The 19,517-nt window shown below is 33.0% G+C and overlaps 1 protein-coding gene and 2 long non-coding RNA genes across 6 annotated transcripts in view; 2 read left to right on the plus strand and 1 right to left on the minus strand.

Annotated features, from left to right (window-relative positions):
* The window catches only part of LOC138126042 (CUGBP Elav-like family member 1), a 313,867-nt gene that overhangs the window by 107,297 nt on the left and 187,053 nt on the right, over positions 1-19,517 (plus strand). The window lies entirely within an intron of this gene.
* The window catches only part of LOC138126047 (uncharacterized), a 217,009-nt gene that overhangs the window by 80,762 nt on the left and 116,730 nt on the right, over positions 1-19,517 (minus strand). The gene's annotated exons all lie outside the window — the stretch shown is intronic.
* Positions 13,555-15,823, plus strand: LOC138127120 (uncharacterized). Of its 2 annotated transcripts, XR_011158104.1 has the most exons (4): positions 13,555-13,686; positions 13,740-13,840; positions 13,898-15,065; positions 15,235-15,823. It is a non-coding gene; the product is annotated as an uncharacterized lncRNA (long non-coding RNA). The 2 variants fall into 2 exon arrangements; XR_011158103.1 differs by having other exon boundaries at positions 13,588-13,840.

The raw sequence follows: 19,517 nt of genomic DNA on the forward strand, positions 1-19,517 counted from the left end.
ACAATGAGTAGCACAGTTTATGTAACAAATATCCTGGAACAATATGTGGTATCATTTGCTTCATTTATCGGGGATAATTTCATATTCAAGACAGTACATTGTCAGAATTATGTCCGAATATTTGGACGAAGTCGGTATTGTTTCTATGCAATGGCCAGCAAGGAGTCAGGACCTTAACCCGATAGAAAATGTGTGGGACATGATCGGGCTCTTCAGTCACCTCCAGCTACGCTGGGTGAATTTGGTGAGCAGATAACCGGTATTTGGGACAATCAGGACCAAGCAGATGTCCTGTCCTCTATTAACAGCATGGGTAGACGGTGTGAAGCCGTTATTCATGCTAGAGGTGGAAATACCAGCTACTGAGCCATTTTCTCGAGTTTATTTTGTTACAATTTTTCTTTTTTTTTTAAATTATTGAATAAATTTTAATTTTTTTATTAAACTCTTATTGCAATTTAAATACTCCCGAATAAGAACTGATTTTCTGTGATTTATTTACAACTATCTACTATTTCCACATTTTCTAAAGTGATGCATTAATTTCTGGGAGCAGTGTATAATGAAAATCGATGTAGTTTTCAAACGCGGCAATATTGCTAACATATCATAGCAACGAAAAAAAAACACCTTTATAAAATAAATGTCAATTAAATTGTGACAGTTTTCAAATTGTTTTCAAAATTAAACATTACTAGCATGGTAAAAGGATTTTTACTGGCGACAGAAGGATATGACTGGAGAACCGAAGGCGAGCCACACACCCGATATAGTCCGGACAAAATAAATGTGAATCCTGACTTTATTAAGTCAAATTGAAATAAAAATGTAAAGATAACAATTGTAAAGATTTATGATGGGGAACAGATGGTTTTCTACCACTCAAAGTTGCAGGTAGAATTTCGAAAACTCGCTGTATTTATACACCTGCTGCTTTTCGACCTACCATAAATCTTTATTATCGTTATCATCTTGTTAAATAATTTGACTTATTGAGTCAAGATTCACATTTATTTTGTCCGGACTATATAAATTAAATATTTTATTGTGCCGATGTTAGTTAAATTTCAATGAATTTATAATTTTTTATGTTTTTGATAGCAAAATTATAATGGCTTTTTGGTTTGGTGCATTTCTACTGTGTTTTAACAATTTTTTGTGGTGATTTCTTCTGCACGTGTAATGAGACGTATTAATATTTAGAATAGTAATTCAAACGGGGGATTATTTGACTATTGTTCCCACGACACATTTTGAGTGAATTTTAAAAACATTAACAAGATTCCAGAAGAGCCGAAAAAAAATTCAACCACGGAAGCAAATTCATTTCAAAAGTAGAAGAACAACAGGTAAAATACAGTACAGCTATTATGATATGGAGATGATTTTCTACAAATACATACATAGTATGAGAGCAGTTTGACAATTCTAATGAGAAAATAATTCATGTGTCCCATGATATCTTTTTAATTGGCTGACAAAGGGTAGTAACAGGATACCACAGCGTTAATACAAAACAAAAAAATCTATCTTATTTTAGTCCGTTCCTAACGGTAATGATATTTATCAAATTTGACAACCACTGTTCCTCATTTATTCATTCAGTATATTTTATCGATGATTTGACTAGCACAGCCGGAGCAACATATTCTGCAGCTCGGTTTCACTCGTAGATATCATCGATGATAATCACACTACTTGTTATATTATAACTGATAATCCTACTGATAATCAGTTGACACATTAGCGGCCATTTTTCAATACCTACATATGTAGTATATGTAGTTGAAATAGAAATAACATGTTGATACCTTTACCTTTAACCTATAATTTATTCTCGTTTATTATTAACAGACTTACTACTTACTACCTTAGAAATTATTTTTTCATTTCTCATAAAGTTAGGTAGATGGTTTTTGGAAAAAGTGATACTCATTTAATTGAATTTTGGTTTAATAAAAGGGACAAGAGATTTTCCAGCAGTTTAAATCTGTAAACTTTCTAGGCGGTTCCACTTCTTCGATTAGTACAATGACTAGCGGCCAGTTTATAGAAAGAGAATTAAATATTTAATGCGAATTAAATTTTAATGTGTGATTAGCCATGAATCGGAAACTTCGATTGGTTCAGTCTGATCACATGTTCAGTTAATCTCGTATTTGGTTACGATTAACTTAATTTCGTTTCTGTTAACTGGCTCTAGGACACATAAATGAAAATCAGTCTGTAAAGGATAGGTGTGAACTGGTTGTGACATTTTTAGGTTCGTTTACAGGTATTCATTTTAAATAAAAATCTAAAGATATATCAAATTAGATAACATATTTGAACAATGAAATTCAAAATTTAAATGGTATTATCAATGCTTTTACAGACTTCCCAATACAATAATAGCTATTTATGTAACCAGTTAGGAAATGCGTTATTTTGTGTAACGAGTGGAATATTTGCGGGACGAGCGCAGCGAGATCCTGCAAAATCACACGAGTTACACAAAATTGCATTTCCTAACGTGTTACATACAAGATTTTTTCTAATTTTGACAAAAAAAAAGTTTCTTCAAACGTTAAACGAAGTAATGGATTTCATTAATAATAAATTATTATTGTGTTAAAATATCAAGTAGGTAAGTAGGCACGGTTATTTTGCTTAAAAACAAAAAATATGACAGTGTCAACTGGTGATACAATAAATTTTTCCTAACCAGTTAGGAAAGATTTTACTTTTCGTAACCAGTTACGAAAAGTGTGACGTTTCCAAACGTCCATTAATTTTGAAAAGTGTCACTTTATATGTCAAAATTAGAAAAAAGTTTTTACCAATGAGGTTGCCGTCGTAAACATTAACAGCTTAAATATGCTTCTTGTATCTGATTGTTAATAATATTCGCGCTTTCCTTTTAAAAGAACTGCATAAATGTATTGAATGTAATTTTCAATCTTGCTCTGAAAATTTGCAAATTTCCAAAAATATATCAAGCATTTCGTAGATGTTTCTAAAAGGTAGTATAAATCAAAATTACCGTCCAATTTCTCATATTTTAAACTTTAAATTAAATCTGTTTGGCACTTTGTTCACAAACGTTTACAAAACATAATTTCGTAATGTGTTCATAAGCTTTGACACCAAATTTTAAGTTTACGTAATCTATAAAGACTTCTTCAAAGCTTTAGATTGTTTAAATCATGAGTGGTCACCTTCTTTGTTGTTGCCATCGACTTTCATACATGTATTAAATGCAGTCAAATATCATGCAGTGCTCATTTTGCGCCTTCTGCGATAGTTCACGAAACTTTACAACAATGAGTGTGTGAAGTTTTACTAAAATTTTCTGACAGAATTAATATCGATTGAAAAAGCTTCGGTCTGTTGGCCATGTCTGACTTAAGGCATTATGTCTTTCTTGTTCAGCAGTTCGGCCCATCCCAGTCAATGTTACGATTCTTTAAATGATATGTTGGGGGCTGGAAGGAGTTTGTGAAATATAACGAATTTATATTTAAAGGAACTACTTTTCTTTCAGTAGTCTACACGGTAAAAGGATTTCCTGTTCACCAATTGATTATTATTATTATTATTATTATTATTATTATTATTATTATTATTATTATTATTAATGACTGACTCAACAGGCAAGAACCCATTAAAAGAGTCAGATGAAATGTAAAGTAAAAAGAGTAGGTAACAAACACGACACAATGAGAAGAAATGAGAAATGTAAAATAGAAGAGAAAAGAAAAAAAAATAGCAAAATAGAAATTTGAAAAAGCCAATTGAAGCGGAGACAGACGAAACTGACTAACATTCAGAGATAATGTTGCAAAAGCTCCAAAAGTTTATCTTAAAGTTGTACACAGCTTACAAAGATCGAGCTTCTTAAAATCTTTGAGCATAAAAGTCTTCAAACCAGAAGAGTAAAAGCTTCATTGAATTTTCTTAAAAATCTGAAATATTTTTGCAAAGATTACCATAATCTTTTACTACATTTCTCTTTATTGCTACTCCTATCCGGTAACAGAATTCATTTATTTTTATACTGTCAAAATTTTATATTAGGTTACAACCACTAAACGACCATTCGTCAACACCTTCTACGTCCAATAAATGATTTTAATGATGACAAAATTTTGTTATTTCTGTAATTAAATTTGATGTTAATAATAAGTAATTTTACAGTAAAAGAATGTGTATTTTAGAAATTCGAAAGCGTCCATCGAGTAGGTAAATGGAGTCAGCAAGAAATGAAATTTTTGTCGAATTCTTGCTAGAAATTCGTAGACGTGAGTGGAATAACGACTTGCGCATATCATAAATCAGGACCGTTCGACCATATAACGTCGAAAAAGCCGCACTTTGCATATCGGTCAATTTATGTGTGGGTAGCTTAAACGCGAATCGATATTTAATTAGGGAAACATGTCGGTACCGAAGACTAAAATCATTAACTAACTTCAAATGGCAACCATCGACGGTCATTTGACATGACATGACCAAAACTTTGTCGGTCATGTGATATCTATTAGCCATGATACTCTTTACGGTGGCAACAGGTTATTAGACCCTTGACGGTTCACGCACGGGGTTGGTGCGTCAAAGGGAGTTAATAACGCTCTCATTACTAGTACTAGGTGGCAGAGTGCGGTCATTGTGGTTGCCCTCTTCTTCCTGCCTGCGTCTGCTGCAAATAATTAAAGTTCGGTTTCCTATCTGTCCTGATTACTGCTGAAATCAGCGATGCACACCTGAAAACAGCCATTATATTTATACGTCGAACAATGCCGGAGTGGATGCAGACTTTCATGTCTAACAAGCTCATTATACCACATTGTTGGGTACAGTGGTAACAGTAGCGACGTCCAAATAGGTTTCAGTTTACGATGCACAAAAAAAAGTCGAAACGAAAATTACCAAAACGTTTCTTGTTAAAATCTTACCTATATAAAATTATAAGGCTTTTACCTGAAATTTAAAAAAAGAACACCAACAAAAGTGTTGGTTTGAAGAAGTGTAGATCTACAACTACAAATAAAAATAAAATTAAGCGCCTTCTACATACTGCGTTTAAAAAAATTAATGCACCTAAAATTCCGACAATTCTAGTTTTATTCACCAGATAAATTATTGTCAATTTCTAAAAATACAACAATAATTCTGTCATTATTTTTAATGTGCAGCAATGAACATTACAGAAATCGTTTACGATATATTATAGTAGTAGTAGTTTATGATCATATTTATGACGCTTTATGAACTTTAATAACTTCGAGGCGCATATTAGGAAAATAATATAACAGAATAGGTGTTTTTAAAATGTAAACTTTTAATCTACAGGATTAGTTTCCTCTACATCTGAGTTGCAATTAAAATAACAATTTCTTTAGTGAATAATTAGTGCGATTCTGATTCAAAATTTAGCAAGATTGTTATTGAACAATATTGATTTTGCATAGATCCAACCAATCAACAGCTACATATCATAGCAACTACAACATCGTTATACAGCAATATAGGTAAATTTTAAAACAGAATCGCACCAATTGTCTTTGATTCCTTAAATAAAATGTAACAAAGATTTAATGATAGACTTTCATAACAAGTCAGAAAAAGAAAGAACCATATACAGGGTGTTTTCAAAGTTGAGACGTTCCTTTTAACATGTGATAGTATGCGTTGTTCTGAAGAGTTTTAGCCAAAATCACCTTAGTAAAATGTGTACGGCAATGAAGATACAATAAGTTAATTTTTTTGAAATTTTTGAAACCGGTCCTGCTCAAATTTGCGCTGATTTGTTATAAATTAGAATTGACAAAAAAAATCAAATGAGCATGGACGTTAATCAAAAATATTGTCAGCGTTGTCATCTAATTAGTCGGAATGGCTTTATTATTACGAATATAATGAGCTCACAGATATGTTGCTAATGTATGGGCAATGTTATCATGTTATCAGAATGCAGCTGCGGCGTCCAGAGAGTACGCAGAGCGATTTCCAGAAAGACACCATCCTGGGCCACGTCAGTTATTAATCTAGTACAGCGGAGAAATAGACAGGACCGGACTCAAAATTTTAGAAAACAATAAAAATATACAATCAATTATCTCCGTTAATACAAACATTTTACTAAAAAGATTTAGACTAAAATTCTTAAGAATAATGTATAGTACCTCGTGTTACAAGGAACGTCTTAACTTCGAAAACACCCTGTATGTATGTATTGCAATGAGCTTTTTCAAGTAAGTGAAAACCAAGGTAACTCAACAAGTGTACTACACTACAAGTGAACACAGCTTTTGATTGGTAGAACTACCTGTTTGTAGGTATAGAAAAAATATTGGGGAATGAGGAAGTGGGTGAGCGAGCAGAATATATTTTGATCAAAGGGTTCTAAATAGCATCAAATTGAAAACTATTATTGGGATCTGTATTGTGAATGTATTTTGGTATGATTGTTTCCCTAAATTACCATTCCTAATAAAAATTTGTACACATCAAAATGTAATCAGACAATTTGGTGACCACTTTCTTCTTAAGACAATCTCCATTGCGTGAAGTACTTTAATTGCACGTCTGTTATATCCTCAATGTATATTTCACGAAACGAACAAGAAATCTTGTAGATGTAGATAAACAAAAAACAAAGTTTGTGAAATTTTCTTTGACTTGGGGACTGCTTTTACACTGAAATTTCGTTTCTATCTGTAAACCTGGGTATCAGAACATCAATATAATATCATGCGTTCAAATGAAAACCTGGACTGAATAGGCGGTGAAAAAAGTAAACCATTTGGGACAGTGTAAAGTTTGAATTCCCCGCCGTTAACATGAATGACATTTGTTTATGTTTGATCGGCACATAAATAAACATGTTTGTTTTTAGCAAAGAGTGCCCTTAGATATTTGCTTCGAGAATAGGAATCGATAGTTATTTTAATTTTAATATAAAACATTGCAAATAAAGAATAAGAAAAAAAATTGTTTATAAATTTTAGGTTAAGTCTAACAACATGCAACAACATGCTCAGATGTTACCATAGTGTTACTTTAACGTGAACTTGTGTAGTGACCGTTTCTCTGGTGAAGTAGGGTACTTCTCATAAATCTTAATCATTGCCACACTTATTTTTATTTAGGTGTACCGTAAAACAATAGGTACCTCTTCTTAGGAGCAATTTCTGAAACTTTCCCCGTGACACTGGCCCATCATGTTCCACCTTTTTTGGAAGCTGTGTCCTTTTCCGGCCATAAAATTTTAAATAACCCTGTCTTATTCCTGCGAACACAATTCACATTTTTGATAATAGTTGGGGGTTTCAGTGAAATGGTGTGCATAAAAATGAGACAGCCGTCCGTAAAGCGAGAGTGATCATAAAAGGGAACCGGCGTCTCTCCTAGACTTTACTGCCGTCATCTTGCCAGGCCGCCGTGAATTATTGATAGTTTAATTCGAGCAAATGCCGAAACATGAATCTTGTATCCGACATATAGATACTGTTTCAGCTAACCGCTATCTTACATACAAAATGATTGCTTCCTGCGTTCTACGAGCCTCACTTTCTGTACACCCACGCACAAGATCCAACAATGCCGCACAACAATGAGGCATCCGACAGAGACGGCCTGCGAACAGGTGAACTCTTGCAACTCACAAAAATCTACTTTACGAAATAAATAGAAATGTTTGGGCCGGGACTGCACTTCAATTAGTGAGTTGCTCAAGAGAGCCAAGTCTAAATATCATAAAAAGCACAATTTATTTTCTTTGACGGACGAAATGGGAAGCCCAGTTTGTTACAAAAGATATTTTAGTGTGTTTATTGTTTGGTAACATAGGACTTGTTAAAATTGTAGGTTTAGTGGACCAATCAGAATAAAATAAAATGCATCGTTTTTTAATGAATTCAGGATTATACGTGCTACAATTTTAAATTAATCTGCTATGATCATTCGAATCATCATTTCATAAATGTGTGTTCGACAGGTGGAGTAAACAGTTGTTCGCGAATGTTGCAGGTTTTGTAGTTGTGAACATTTCCAATATTATATTAAAATTAATAATAACTACGTGTTTAAAGGTTTAGCATTTGAAACCTTAGGCCCTTGGTGCAAAGAAGCCATCGATTTCATTAATGTCATCGGAAACCGACTTATCGTGGAATCAGGCGATTCAAAATCAAAGAAATTCCTTTTCGAGAGGATTTAGCTTGCCATTCAACGTGGAAACGCTGCAAGCATTCGGGGCACTTTTCCAGATTCCGCAATATTATCGGAAATTTTTGTATTATAAAACAAAAATGTTTATGTAATTATGTTATTAATATAGATATTTGTTCTTTCATAACTATGAGGAGTTTCAAAAATGAATAATCTGACTTATTTATACGTTGCTACATATAATCATTTCAAATTATCCTAAATTTTAAATTATTATCGATTTTCTACCTCTGTTACGCATTTCTATAAAAATAGATAATATCTACTATGTACCCTGATATTATGAAATATTGTATTAAACAGGATATGATCTCAGTAGAAGCGAAAATCGACCTGGACGCTACATTACAAATTAATAATTTTATTAAAGAATCGCGGACTGAAAATACCTGCATTAGCTAATGTTCCGGCCGTCATAAAAGAGTGCATCATATTTTAGATGAAGTCTTACCTTTGACAAAAGTCCTTGCAAGATGAGTGCCAGGGTTTTTGATAATTGAGTAATGTAACGAATTACAAAGGACAACCGAAAGTCGTGAAGGAGTCAATTTAAAAAAAATATTTAACAGTATTTTAAACAATGAGAAACATATCGACTTTCCTCTTTCCAAAAAGAAAAAACAATTCCATCCTTCGGAAAAGTAACAGCATCATTTCTTTGAGATATCTTAATTAGGACAATGATTATTGAATTATCTATTAAATACAAATCAGGCCTTTGCTCTATAATGTTGTGCGAGTGTTGTGGATCTATCAAGTGGTACCCTTTTCCTCAGATACGAATTTTTCGGACGTTATGCATCGTTAAATTGAAAATTTGATTAGCTGGAAAGTAATTTTCTGCATAAGGAGAAGTATTGCAATTAGGTACTGAAAAGAATTCTGCCGACTTGGAAGAAACATTATTTAACATGGAAACAAATGGATTGCAGCATTGATTTTTTTTTGGGATCAGATAACGCAAATTTAAAACATTTCTGGTTACCGTTTGGACTATATTTCTATACGCCACGTCATGGATTTTAATTCATAAAAGGATAATCAATATTATTCTAATTTGAAAATATGCTCCTATAAAAAAGTAATGTCTTAGTTAAAGGAAAAAGTATGTACTTACTAGCATTTTTGTTATTTTTTACCAAGCTTCTGTTTAAGACTATTCTAGTTCTTCCAAGAGTATACATACATTTTATTTTTAATTAAAACTTTCTAAGTAAAGAGTTACGTCATGTTAAAAAATAAGCTGACATCTAAGACTACAACTTACTGACACAGCTGTTTCTAGCATGTAGATGAATGAAAATTTATTGATATTACCATTTAACACCTGCGGATATTATTTTTTTTAGTTTAATAAACATGATCTAACGAATTACATTTCAGAACATATTGTGACAGTGATAAATGATCAAATATGGTACAAAACAATATTCAGAGATCAATGAAAATATCAAAACATTAGTAAATGATCCATTTAATTTGGAAATGAAAAGAAATTGTTAGCTTCCATATACTAATACGTATCAATAAGCAAATTATTAAAAAGTGAAATAATAGTAGTTTATTTGACGAGTTTGTGTGTAAATTGGGCCTTTTTTTGGCACGAGTGGACTATTTTAAAACGCTCGTTTCACTTGCGTTTTAAAATGGTCCACTCGTGCCAAAAAAGGCCCAATTTACACACGAACGAGTTGAATACAACGTTTTTTTGTTCGAAGAGCTCCTTAGCTAATTAAAATTAGCTTGACGTTTCGTTTTGACAAGTTGTGACGTTTATCAAAATCCGTTCACATAGGAGAAAATTCTCAAATTCTGACAGTGTCGAACAAAAAATAATTATCTTGATTTTTACTAGACATTTAGTGCGATTCTGTTTCAACATTTAGCAATATTGTTATTGAGCAATATTGATTTTGCATAGATCAAACCAATCAACAGCTTCATAGCAACTATAACATTGTTATTAGCAATATTGGTAAATTTTAAAACAGAATCGCACCAATTAAATGTACAAACTTAATTTAAAATCTAAACTTCCCTCTGGCTGTCCTACATTTCTTACTTCAACTTCTACTGCATTTACAATGTGTTTCTAAGATGAAAACTTAAATAAAATTTCTAGAGAACGAAGGTATCTGGAGTATAATAATTATATCCTTACATTCCACAGCGATTACTACTGGAATCGGAAGCCATAAATAATCACTTAAAGTGTAAGAACTATACCAAGTGTGGTGTCTAATAGGATTTTGTTTAACCGTTTTCTGACTTCTGTTTTATTTGTTACTTATTATACCATGCTCTATTATCCGCTCTTTAAACATTTTCCTTGAATTTAATCTAATACCGGCAGTTAACCGGTATTCAGACTGAACTTCGTCGTTAACGGTGTTGCTACTAAGTAATAAGTAATAACGAGCAAATTGATATTAATGTGAAGCAATGACAACCACCAAACCATATATAAATTACACAGTTTAGTTTTAATATTTCTGATTTACACGGCTCAGTTTATAAAAAAATTGAAAAAATATATTGTTATTAACCAATACACGTACATATTATTTGTTTACTATTTTATACAGAATTTTTTAGTTGGTAAACAAAAGTAACTCTCTCTTAACTAATGGACAGAAGATGTGATTTCTTGTCTTTGAAAGTATTAGGGGGAAAACGTCTACAATTAAAAACGCAGCAACGAATGTCCTAGTCGAGAACATAATGAGCGTTTCCGGTGCGGCTGTGGCACTATTCCTCTCCGGACTCCTGTACAAAGCCCAAGATCAGCGTCTTGAACGATAGATCTTGGCGAGCTTTGTTCTCGACGGAAGCGCCCGGAGCGGCTCCGGGGACGGCTGCGCAGCCCTGGGCGACCGTAAAGCCCGTGCTGCGGAACTTTACCGGACTCCGGAGCTCCGGTTTATGACCTGACCCTCACAGATTAAGTGGTTACGTGGTTACTTCAGAAGTTGGTAATCCTGAAGCCGCGCTTTCGCTTATACTTGGGATGAATTCGGCGCGCGGCACCCGACCCATTAACGGGGATTTATACCTGCACAACTAGCCAACATCTTTAATGTGTTCTCTAACTGGCATTAATTCCGGCCCCTGTTGCAATCTCATCCGTTGCCCGAGACCTCTTGGCCTGAATCGTAGCCGATAACCTCGCGGTTACCTCGGTATTTAGCTGAAAGGAAACTATTTCGGTGCAGACTTCCAAGATGAGATTCCGTACCGTGGATGCGGAGTCTCGTTTGACCGTTAACAGATTCCATTTGCTGATTAATTCTGTCTTGTCAGGCTTAAATAAAGGCCCGGACGCATCATGCAACGCAGCCGTCGCGACGATCACAAACTAAAAATTAAATAATTCGAACAAAAATTATTGCCAACTTATCATTAAAAGTTCTATCTTTTTTTGACTTATTACTCTTGACTTGTATGCTACTGCACTAATCTCTGAACACCAACAACTTTCATCTGAAAAAAATGCTTTCTGCTCCACGTGTACGTGGCCTAAATATACAACCTCAGTGGAATTGTACTGTTAACAATATCTAATCTAAATGCTAAATTTGTTTTTGGAACCGCTGAGTTAGAATAGATTTATCGATAGGTCACTTTACGCATGCGCCTTGATTACCTAATTAATTCCCAACTCAAAAACTATGACAGTTAACAAACAATCAGATTACAATGACAATATAATTCATGTATCACGTGATCATGAATGATCCAATGAAAACGCGTAAAAGTCCTTAGTTGCATGGCTATCACAGCGATTATAAAAAACAAAAAAAATATTTTCTTATTTACTTTCGTCGTTACGATTTCTGATTGAAATAAATTTGTCAATTTGACAAATAAATGAATAATTTTGTATTTCATTCATTATATTGTCTCATCGAATATAACACGTGGTATGATTAATCATCGATGATATTAAATTCGTAAAATTGAAGCAGGACATTTCACTCGTCCTTCGGACTCGTGAAATCTCCAGCAGAATTTCACTCATAATATCATCGATAATAATCATACCACTTGTTATATTATAGCTGATTACATTCACCAAGCGAAATTGAGCGAACATCGACACCACACACAAGGAAACAATGTTAAGTATTTACATTGAAATTTAGCATAAATAATTAGTTTTCCATGTTCGTTTCCTGAGATGCATAACCGGGAAAGTGGTATATAACTAAATATATCGGGTTTTTTTTTTAATTTCACCTCGTAGTAGGCGTTAAATAGTCGATTGTGAACGCACCACTCGTGTAAAAACGTAAGATTTAAACAGCTGATCCGTGATCCGTAATCCATATAGCCTACTATGATGTGAAATTTTAAAAAACACCCGATACATAAGTGGAAATCAATATCGCTGATCTTTTTACATATGCATAATATATACCTAACTTGACATCTGTTAAAGATAACCTCAAAATTAACAATTAATTAGGTTTTTAAGACTTTGCCCAAACAAACATGAAAAACGTTATTATTCAATATTCGTGCGCTGTTAGTTTTCAGGTATTCGGCCTGTTTTGCATCACTTGGCTAACGGATCGTGCTTCAAATTTCGGACTCATACCTGAAAAGTGATCTGACAGCGCTACTCATATGACAATAACTATTACGATTTTTACCACACTCTACAACTTTCAATACTGTTGGTGAACAGTTTTTGTTTTTTTTATAGTGGGTGCCCCAAAATTCGCGGAACAGCTTAGCAGTACATTGTTAAGTACTCATTAAAATATCAGGTAAAAATGTAAAAAAAAATCAATCCTCTTTTTTGTCGAAGATCTGGACCTATTTGTTACACTAAATGTGGCAACATTTAAAAACATACTATAGTATATCCTCTTGTTAGATGGAAATCGTGGTAGGGAGTATTTAAATTTGATTGGCTAACAGCGAGGCGCGTTTACACGAGCAAAGTTTAGGGTTCATGATTTAAAATAAAAACTTCTAAATTATGACTGAAAAAAAAAGAAACTATAACGTAATGTTCTTAAAGCTTAATGGAATTTGTAGGTATCTACAGATTCAAAAATTTTGAGATATTTTTAATAAAATCGCATAAAATGAAAATTTAAGTGTTGTTGCCAGATTGTGTTCGTGTAAAGTAAGAAAAATTATATAATTGTTCACATCGAAATGGATAAAACTCTTCATGCGTACATGCGTTCACCAAACTTAGTAAGTATTATATTTTAGTAAGTTAATATTTTTTTTACCCATTATAAATAATATTATCCGCAGGATTTTGCAGGATATGAAACTGACAACAGTGCAGAGGGAATCATTTGAGCATTTGACACTTGACAACAGGACAACTGTCATTGGTATTCGTTTTTGAGATTGGCGTGGTTTTGTTATCTTTTGGTTCTCCTGTGTTGGTTTTATTTGTCTATTAAAAACCAGTTCTTGTCAGAACTAATCCTTGCTGTGTTTACAGTTTTCGTGGTAAGTTGTATCAATGAGAAAACAAAATGATATACTGTTGTATATATTTCAAGATTTCGAAGAACCAGTCTTGTGGACCTATTTCCTCGTATCATGGAGGCACCAGCTGCAAATTTTGCTACAGTAAATGCCAGAAGACGAAAATTACCAACAGGTATAATTAATTATAGTGATGAAAAGTGCATGTTATGATTAATTTTGTTCCATATAGGTCATTTGACTCTACGAGAAAAAACTGTCATACATAATGTTCACCAAAACATTGTAAAGGACTTCCCAGATATTGGAGCAACTGAACAGAAAAAGAAGACAGCTTCATATACTGGAGCGCGTTCATAAATACTCTGGGTAGGTATAAAGGTTACCCGTGGGTCACCCAAACGCCGTTCACAAATTAAAATTGGGGGAATAATCACCCTACCCCAGATCGTTCACAAATGTTTAGAGTGACACCCGGAGTGTACCCATGTTACCGATGTCTAGCGGTGCGGGAGAAATTACCCATACGTCAGATTTGACGTCTGTCAAATATCTGGCGGCAGTGAAGCGGCGGCTGCGTGAAAAAAAAATGTTCTAAGGTGTTTTTATACATTTTTTAATTATGTTTTCAATAATGGGGACAAAATTTTCGAAACTGGAATGGCTGACTCTACAATGCATTTGAAATTATCTGTTGGTTAACCCCGGTGCAATCCGTTCAACATATCCAATTCTTAAAGGTATTCCTTGTGCAACTACACTTATATTCTCTTCTTCCTCTTCCTGTATTGAATCCGGTGATAACAAATTTACAGGGAAAAAACGTTTTTTTGCAGAACAAATTGCCCCAGAAACAATTAATTTTCTTTTTCTTTCGTCAAATTGCATTTTTAATCTGTTGATCTTCATTTAAGCAGGTGGTTAAATAGATGACAATTAAATGTGAGTTGACAATGTTGACATTTACAAAAACAAAAAACACGCGTTTACCCGATTCCGTTCATAATGCCGGAGTGACACTGCAGTCACGTGATATTCCCCACACTCTACCTTCGCCCATATTTTATGAACGCGCTCCTGGTATTACTGTGATTTTGCTAAAAACAAAAATTCTTTGACATATCATTATTCACAGGTTTCTCTTTGTCTACAATTTATACTCTTCTGGGTGAAGTACACTCAACTGGACATGTCAGCCCAGCAAAAAAAGCGAAGCATGAAGAAAGAATAATATTAGATGATCATGCAAACTATCTAATTAGTAAAACTGTGCATGATTTTTTTTTTAAACAAATTCCGCCAACAATTGATGCTGTACATGAGGAGACTAAACTTAATTCTGAAATTCCTAAGATGGGCCGATCAAAATTGCATAAAGTGCTGAAAGAATTACAATTTAGGTAAAAGTTTTTGAGAGTAGGGTTGTATCTAACATGGATTGGAACAAGGTTCATGCTTGCATAGTCACAGTCAATGCTGGTGGAGAATAGAGATCCTTGCTAGCTTATATTTTATATTATATTATCAGCCACATCAATTACAACAATGTGATAATGCAAACTGTTGCAGGTTCAAAAGACGTGGCAGAAATAGTCTTCTTATTGATAGGCCTGAAATTACTGTTTGGAGGGCAAAGTTTTTGCGTGAAATTGAAAAGTTCAGATCAGAAGAACGAAAAGTATTTTATTTGGATGAAACGTGGATCAACGAAGGTCATACCAAAACAAAAATATGGGTTGATGAAAGTATAAAAAGTGCAAGACAAGCCTTTATTGAAGGCTTTTCAACAGGAGTGAAAGACCCATGCGAGTACCATTGCGAGTTAAATCCCATCGAATTAATCTGGGCCCAGATAAAAAATGAAGTTGCTTCAAAAAATATAACTTTTAAGTTAAGAGATGTGAAGCCCCTATTTCAGGAAGCTGTGGAACATGTAACTGATGAAAACTGGAAAAAATGTATTGAACATTCAAACAAAATTGAAAATGAAATGAGAAGAATTGGTGAAAATTTTGGCACAGTACCTGAACTGATTATTTCTTTACAGGATTCCTCCAGTGATACATCTACTGAGTCAGATAGTGACAAAGAAAATTTTGATTAAATTGGTCAAACATGGGCCACTTTTTTCAAAGACAATTATATTCTTATTATACTAACCCGGCGGCACGGCAATTTTGTCGAGGTACATACACTATTACGGATATTACTATCAAGTAATAGTGCAGTACTTATCAACATAATTACCGGCGTCTCGCCTCCGCATTTTTATTATTATACATATTTTGTTTGTATTTGTTATTTTTTCTTGACCTCTCAACATTTTGAATATGAATTTATAATAAATTTTTTATATAAACAGGCTTTAGTGAATTAATTCTTTTAGTCATTTAGAAGAAAAAATTACTACATAATGCAATTTTTTGAATTGAATAACATTCTGCGGTAATAATTTAATTGAGATTTATATTCGGCATTTTCAAATATTCCCGCCATTTTTCTCCTGCAATCCTGCTACCCGATTTATAATTTTTGCTGTGTAAACCTGGTTTCTTCCTGCTAAACAAATGTAGTATAAGTATGTATGCAAATATTTCATTTTTGTTGTATCCATGTAAATAAGAAAAAAAAATCAAAGCCATGTTGCCATACGTTATTTGAGGTAAAACCGACATAAAATCACTTCTTGGAAATACTGGAAATAATGAAATAAATAATTGCAAACCTGATCATGATCATTCAGAATTATTATAGCATCGGCTAAAAAAATAGTCAAAATCTTTTTTAATACTTATTTAAAATAAATGAGATCAAAGCTGCACATTTTGAGCCCCCATATCTTCAAATCTAAAAGATATAGAATTTTTTTATTATTTTTCCCATAATTTTCTAACATGAGTTGGAATTGGCCCACTGAGTTGTTCCGCGAATTTTGGGCTATCCAGTATAGGTTAAAATATCTGCACAACTTTCAAAATTACTCTTTATAAGTACACACAGAAACTTTTTTTGCATTATGGTAAGCAGATAATTTAAAAAAAAATGCAAATATGTATAACCAATGACAAACATATTTAGTCCAAACCCAGAAGACATAAGCAACATTTTTTCTACACATATACAGGGTGACGAAAAAGTATTGATACAGCTAAATATCTTGAAAACGGTTTATCGAACGCTGAAATTCGGCACACTGTTAGAAGTATGTATTTAAAAGTTCTATCGCGTCGGCTTTCTTTAAAAACCGTCTAATTAGCAACATTTTTCAGGAGACACATAAAACTGTTTCAAATTCTATTTTTTTGGCGCTTATTCTTACACAGTTTTTAAATTCAACGACAGAGGCGACATTGCCGACATACGAGATTTTAATAGCAGTCGAAAATCACAGTTTAACTTTAAAAAACGTTAAAAACAAAAAATTCTAGAAAATAGGACTTACACGGTTTTTAAAGCAAGCCGACGTGTGTGGTGTTTTTTTTTTTTTTAACACCGTCAATTGTTTCCGAGCTATACGGCTAACTATATATTTTTTTAATAACACAGTACAGGGTCAAATGTAATATTTTTGAAAAGAGTATCTTTTTACCAATTCAGTTGATGTAGCACATGCTTGTCTTTATTCGGGGGAACTAGGGAAAGTAATTGATGTGAGTTTGTATCAGAACAGAGGAGGAGTAAGCAGTATAAAATTTGGACTATTGTCTTTAGAACAAATATTTTGTTTTTAATAATAGTAATTTTTTTAAAGTTTTCGTTATAAGAAAACGTAACATACTATTAAATTCAATTTAATTAAAACAGGCACTGATATTTCTTTGTGTCTCATTATAATAATACATTTACAGTTAATTAAAAACCACAATTCAATCTTTAGTAGGTTTATCAACTTTTGCGTACATTTTCTTTTCGTGTTTAACCTTGTTGTTCATTGTTAAAATGATTCAGAAAAAAATTAATGCTTTTGATACGAACTCTGTGTAAACTTCAGTAACAAGGTCTTTTAATATCGACTTCGTTCCGCTATTCACAAGATATTCAATTAAAACAAAAGGGCAAAAAATAGGGCGAAGAATAGCCCTTCAAATAGATTGATACTTGAAATACAACAATGAGATGCGAACCATTTAAATATAGGCCTTTTTGTGCGATTCTGAAGTCGAGTAAACAAATTAAACGTCTCAAAATACCTTTTTCTACGATCGTGCAAAAAGTGCAAAAAGTTCATTGCATTGTTTTTAGTGGAAAAAGTGCCTCTAAATTGCACTAGTGCAATAAAGTCTTTATTGCACGCATCTATTAACAGTCTGTCTAGGATCGTGCAAAAAGTGAGAGTAAAAACTTTAAAAAAGCCTATAAATTTAAATTTTTCTAACACTAATATCTTAAACTGTTTTTATAGTGCATTTGAGCTCACACGTTATGTTACCTATAAAATACGTTTTCATTATAAAACACGTCGTCAGTAGTAACGTTTTTTATGAAATTATAAAACACGTCGTCAGTAGCAACTTATTTTATAATTATAAAATTGTAAAATAGGCAGATGCACATTATTCAAGTAACATTTTATTCATCATTTTTACAGTAATTATTTCAAAATGAAAAACACAATTATTGGATTGAAAACTCAGGCCTGTACTTGAGCTAGAACTGCCACATTCCTCCCTATTGCTTAGCTTGGTGCTCTTGTTTATAACATCTACTTCTTTAACTTCTGCTGTTTCATCCAATGCAAGCGTCCCACCACCGAAGACTTTTCTGGTAATCTTTATTTTCTCTTCAAAGGATTCTTGTCGTAATGTGAATTAACTTTTCAATAAAGTTCTGCACACTTACCTTCATATCAAGAAAAACCAAAATGACATCCTCGGTTACCTCCTTGATGCCTTTTTTATCCTTTCGTACGAAATTCTTTTCCCTTATTCTTATTTCTTCTGGAACGTTTTGGCACATTTCAACGATGAAAATTGTTTTTTTCAAAATTTGTTGATATTATTACCATAGTGCCCACGGCAATCTTCTCATTTTGTGTATTGTGACGCGCCTCGATTACTTTATGACATTTTAGAATAATTTCTGAATTTATTAAAATTTGTGATACGATGCTAGTGTTAGAAAAAATGTTGAAGATAACACGTGTTTTATAGTTTAAAAATCTTGGTCTTTTAAATCCTCGCTCCCTGCGGTCTTAATACTTATTTAAATGATGCATTATGAAAAGTGGTTTTCTAATGAGTATCGGATTTAAACTTTAAGATAATGCGAATGAACATTTTTGGTTTCCAAATGGCAGTGAATAATTTTCTAAAAAAGAATACGATTAATTTTCTAAATTATGCCTTAATTTTGCGGCGCAGTGTATTATGGACCTCAATTCACTTAACAAACAAAAAATAAATGAAAATGCTGCATGTTTCAAAAATGCCTATGATAAACAAAAGATTTGAAAACTTATCACCTAACTTCACTCGTTCAACCTTAAATGCCATAATTACGACAGTTGTCATGAACGAACTGTCACAAAATAACCAATAGAGATAATTATGCATGTGTTTCCACAGTTGCAACAGGATTACTACGGTTTTGTTTGAGGATAATTCTTATATGAATGAGTCATCGTTACTAATATTGGACCATGCCGGGGACACCGTCGGATGGTAATGTAATTAGCAACGCAATCAAAATTAGGTTATGTACAATAATGTCACGACACAATTGGAAAGTTTTTGTTTTTTTTACAGCCGCTCTCGACCGGAAATTTTTTGAAACATAAATTTATAATACGTATAATTATGTTGTCAACAATATTACAATTAACATATTGTGTTTTCCAAAAAGTAAAAATTATT

The sequence above is a fragment of the Tenebrio molitor genome, chromosome 3, assembly GCF_963966145.1.
Source record: "Tenebrio molitor chromosome 3, icTenMoli1.1, whole genome shotgun sequence".
Classification (NCBI taxonomy): domain Eukaryota; kingdom Metazoa; phylum Arthropoda; class Insecta; order Coleoptera; family Tenebrionidae; genus Tenebrio; species Tenebrio molitor.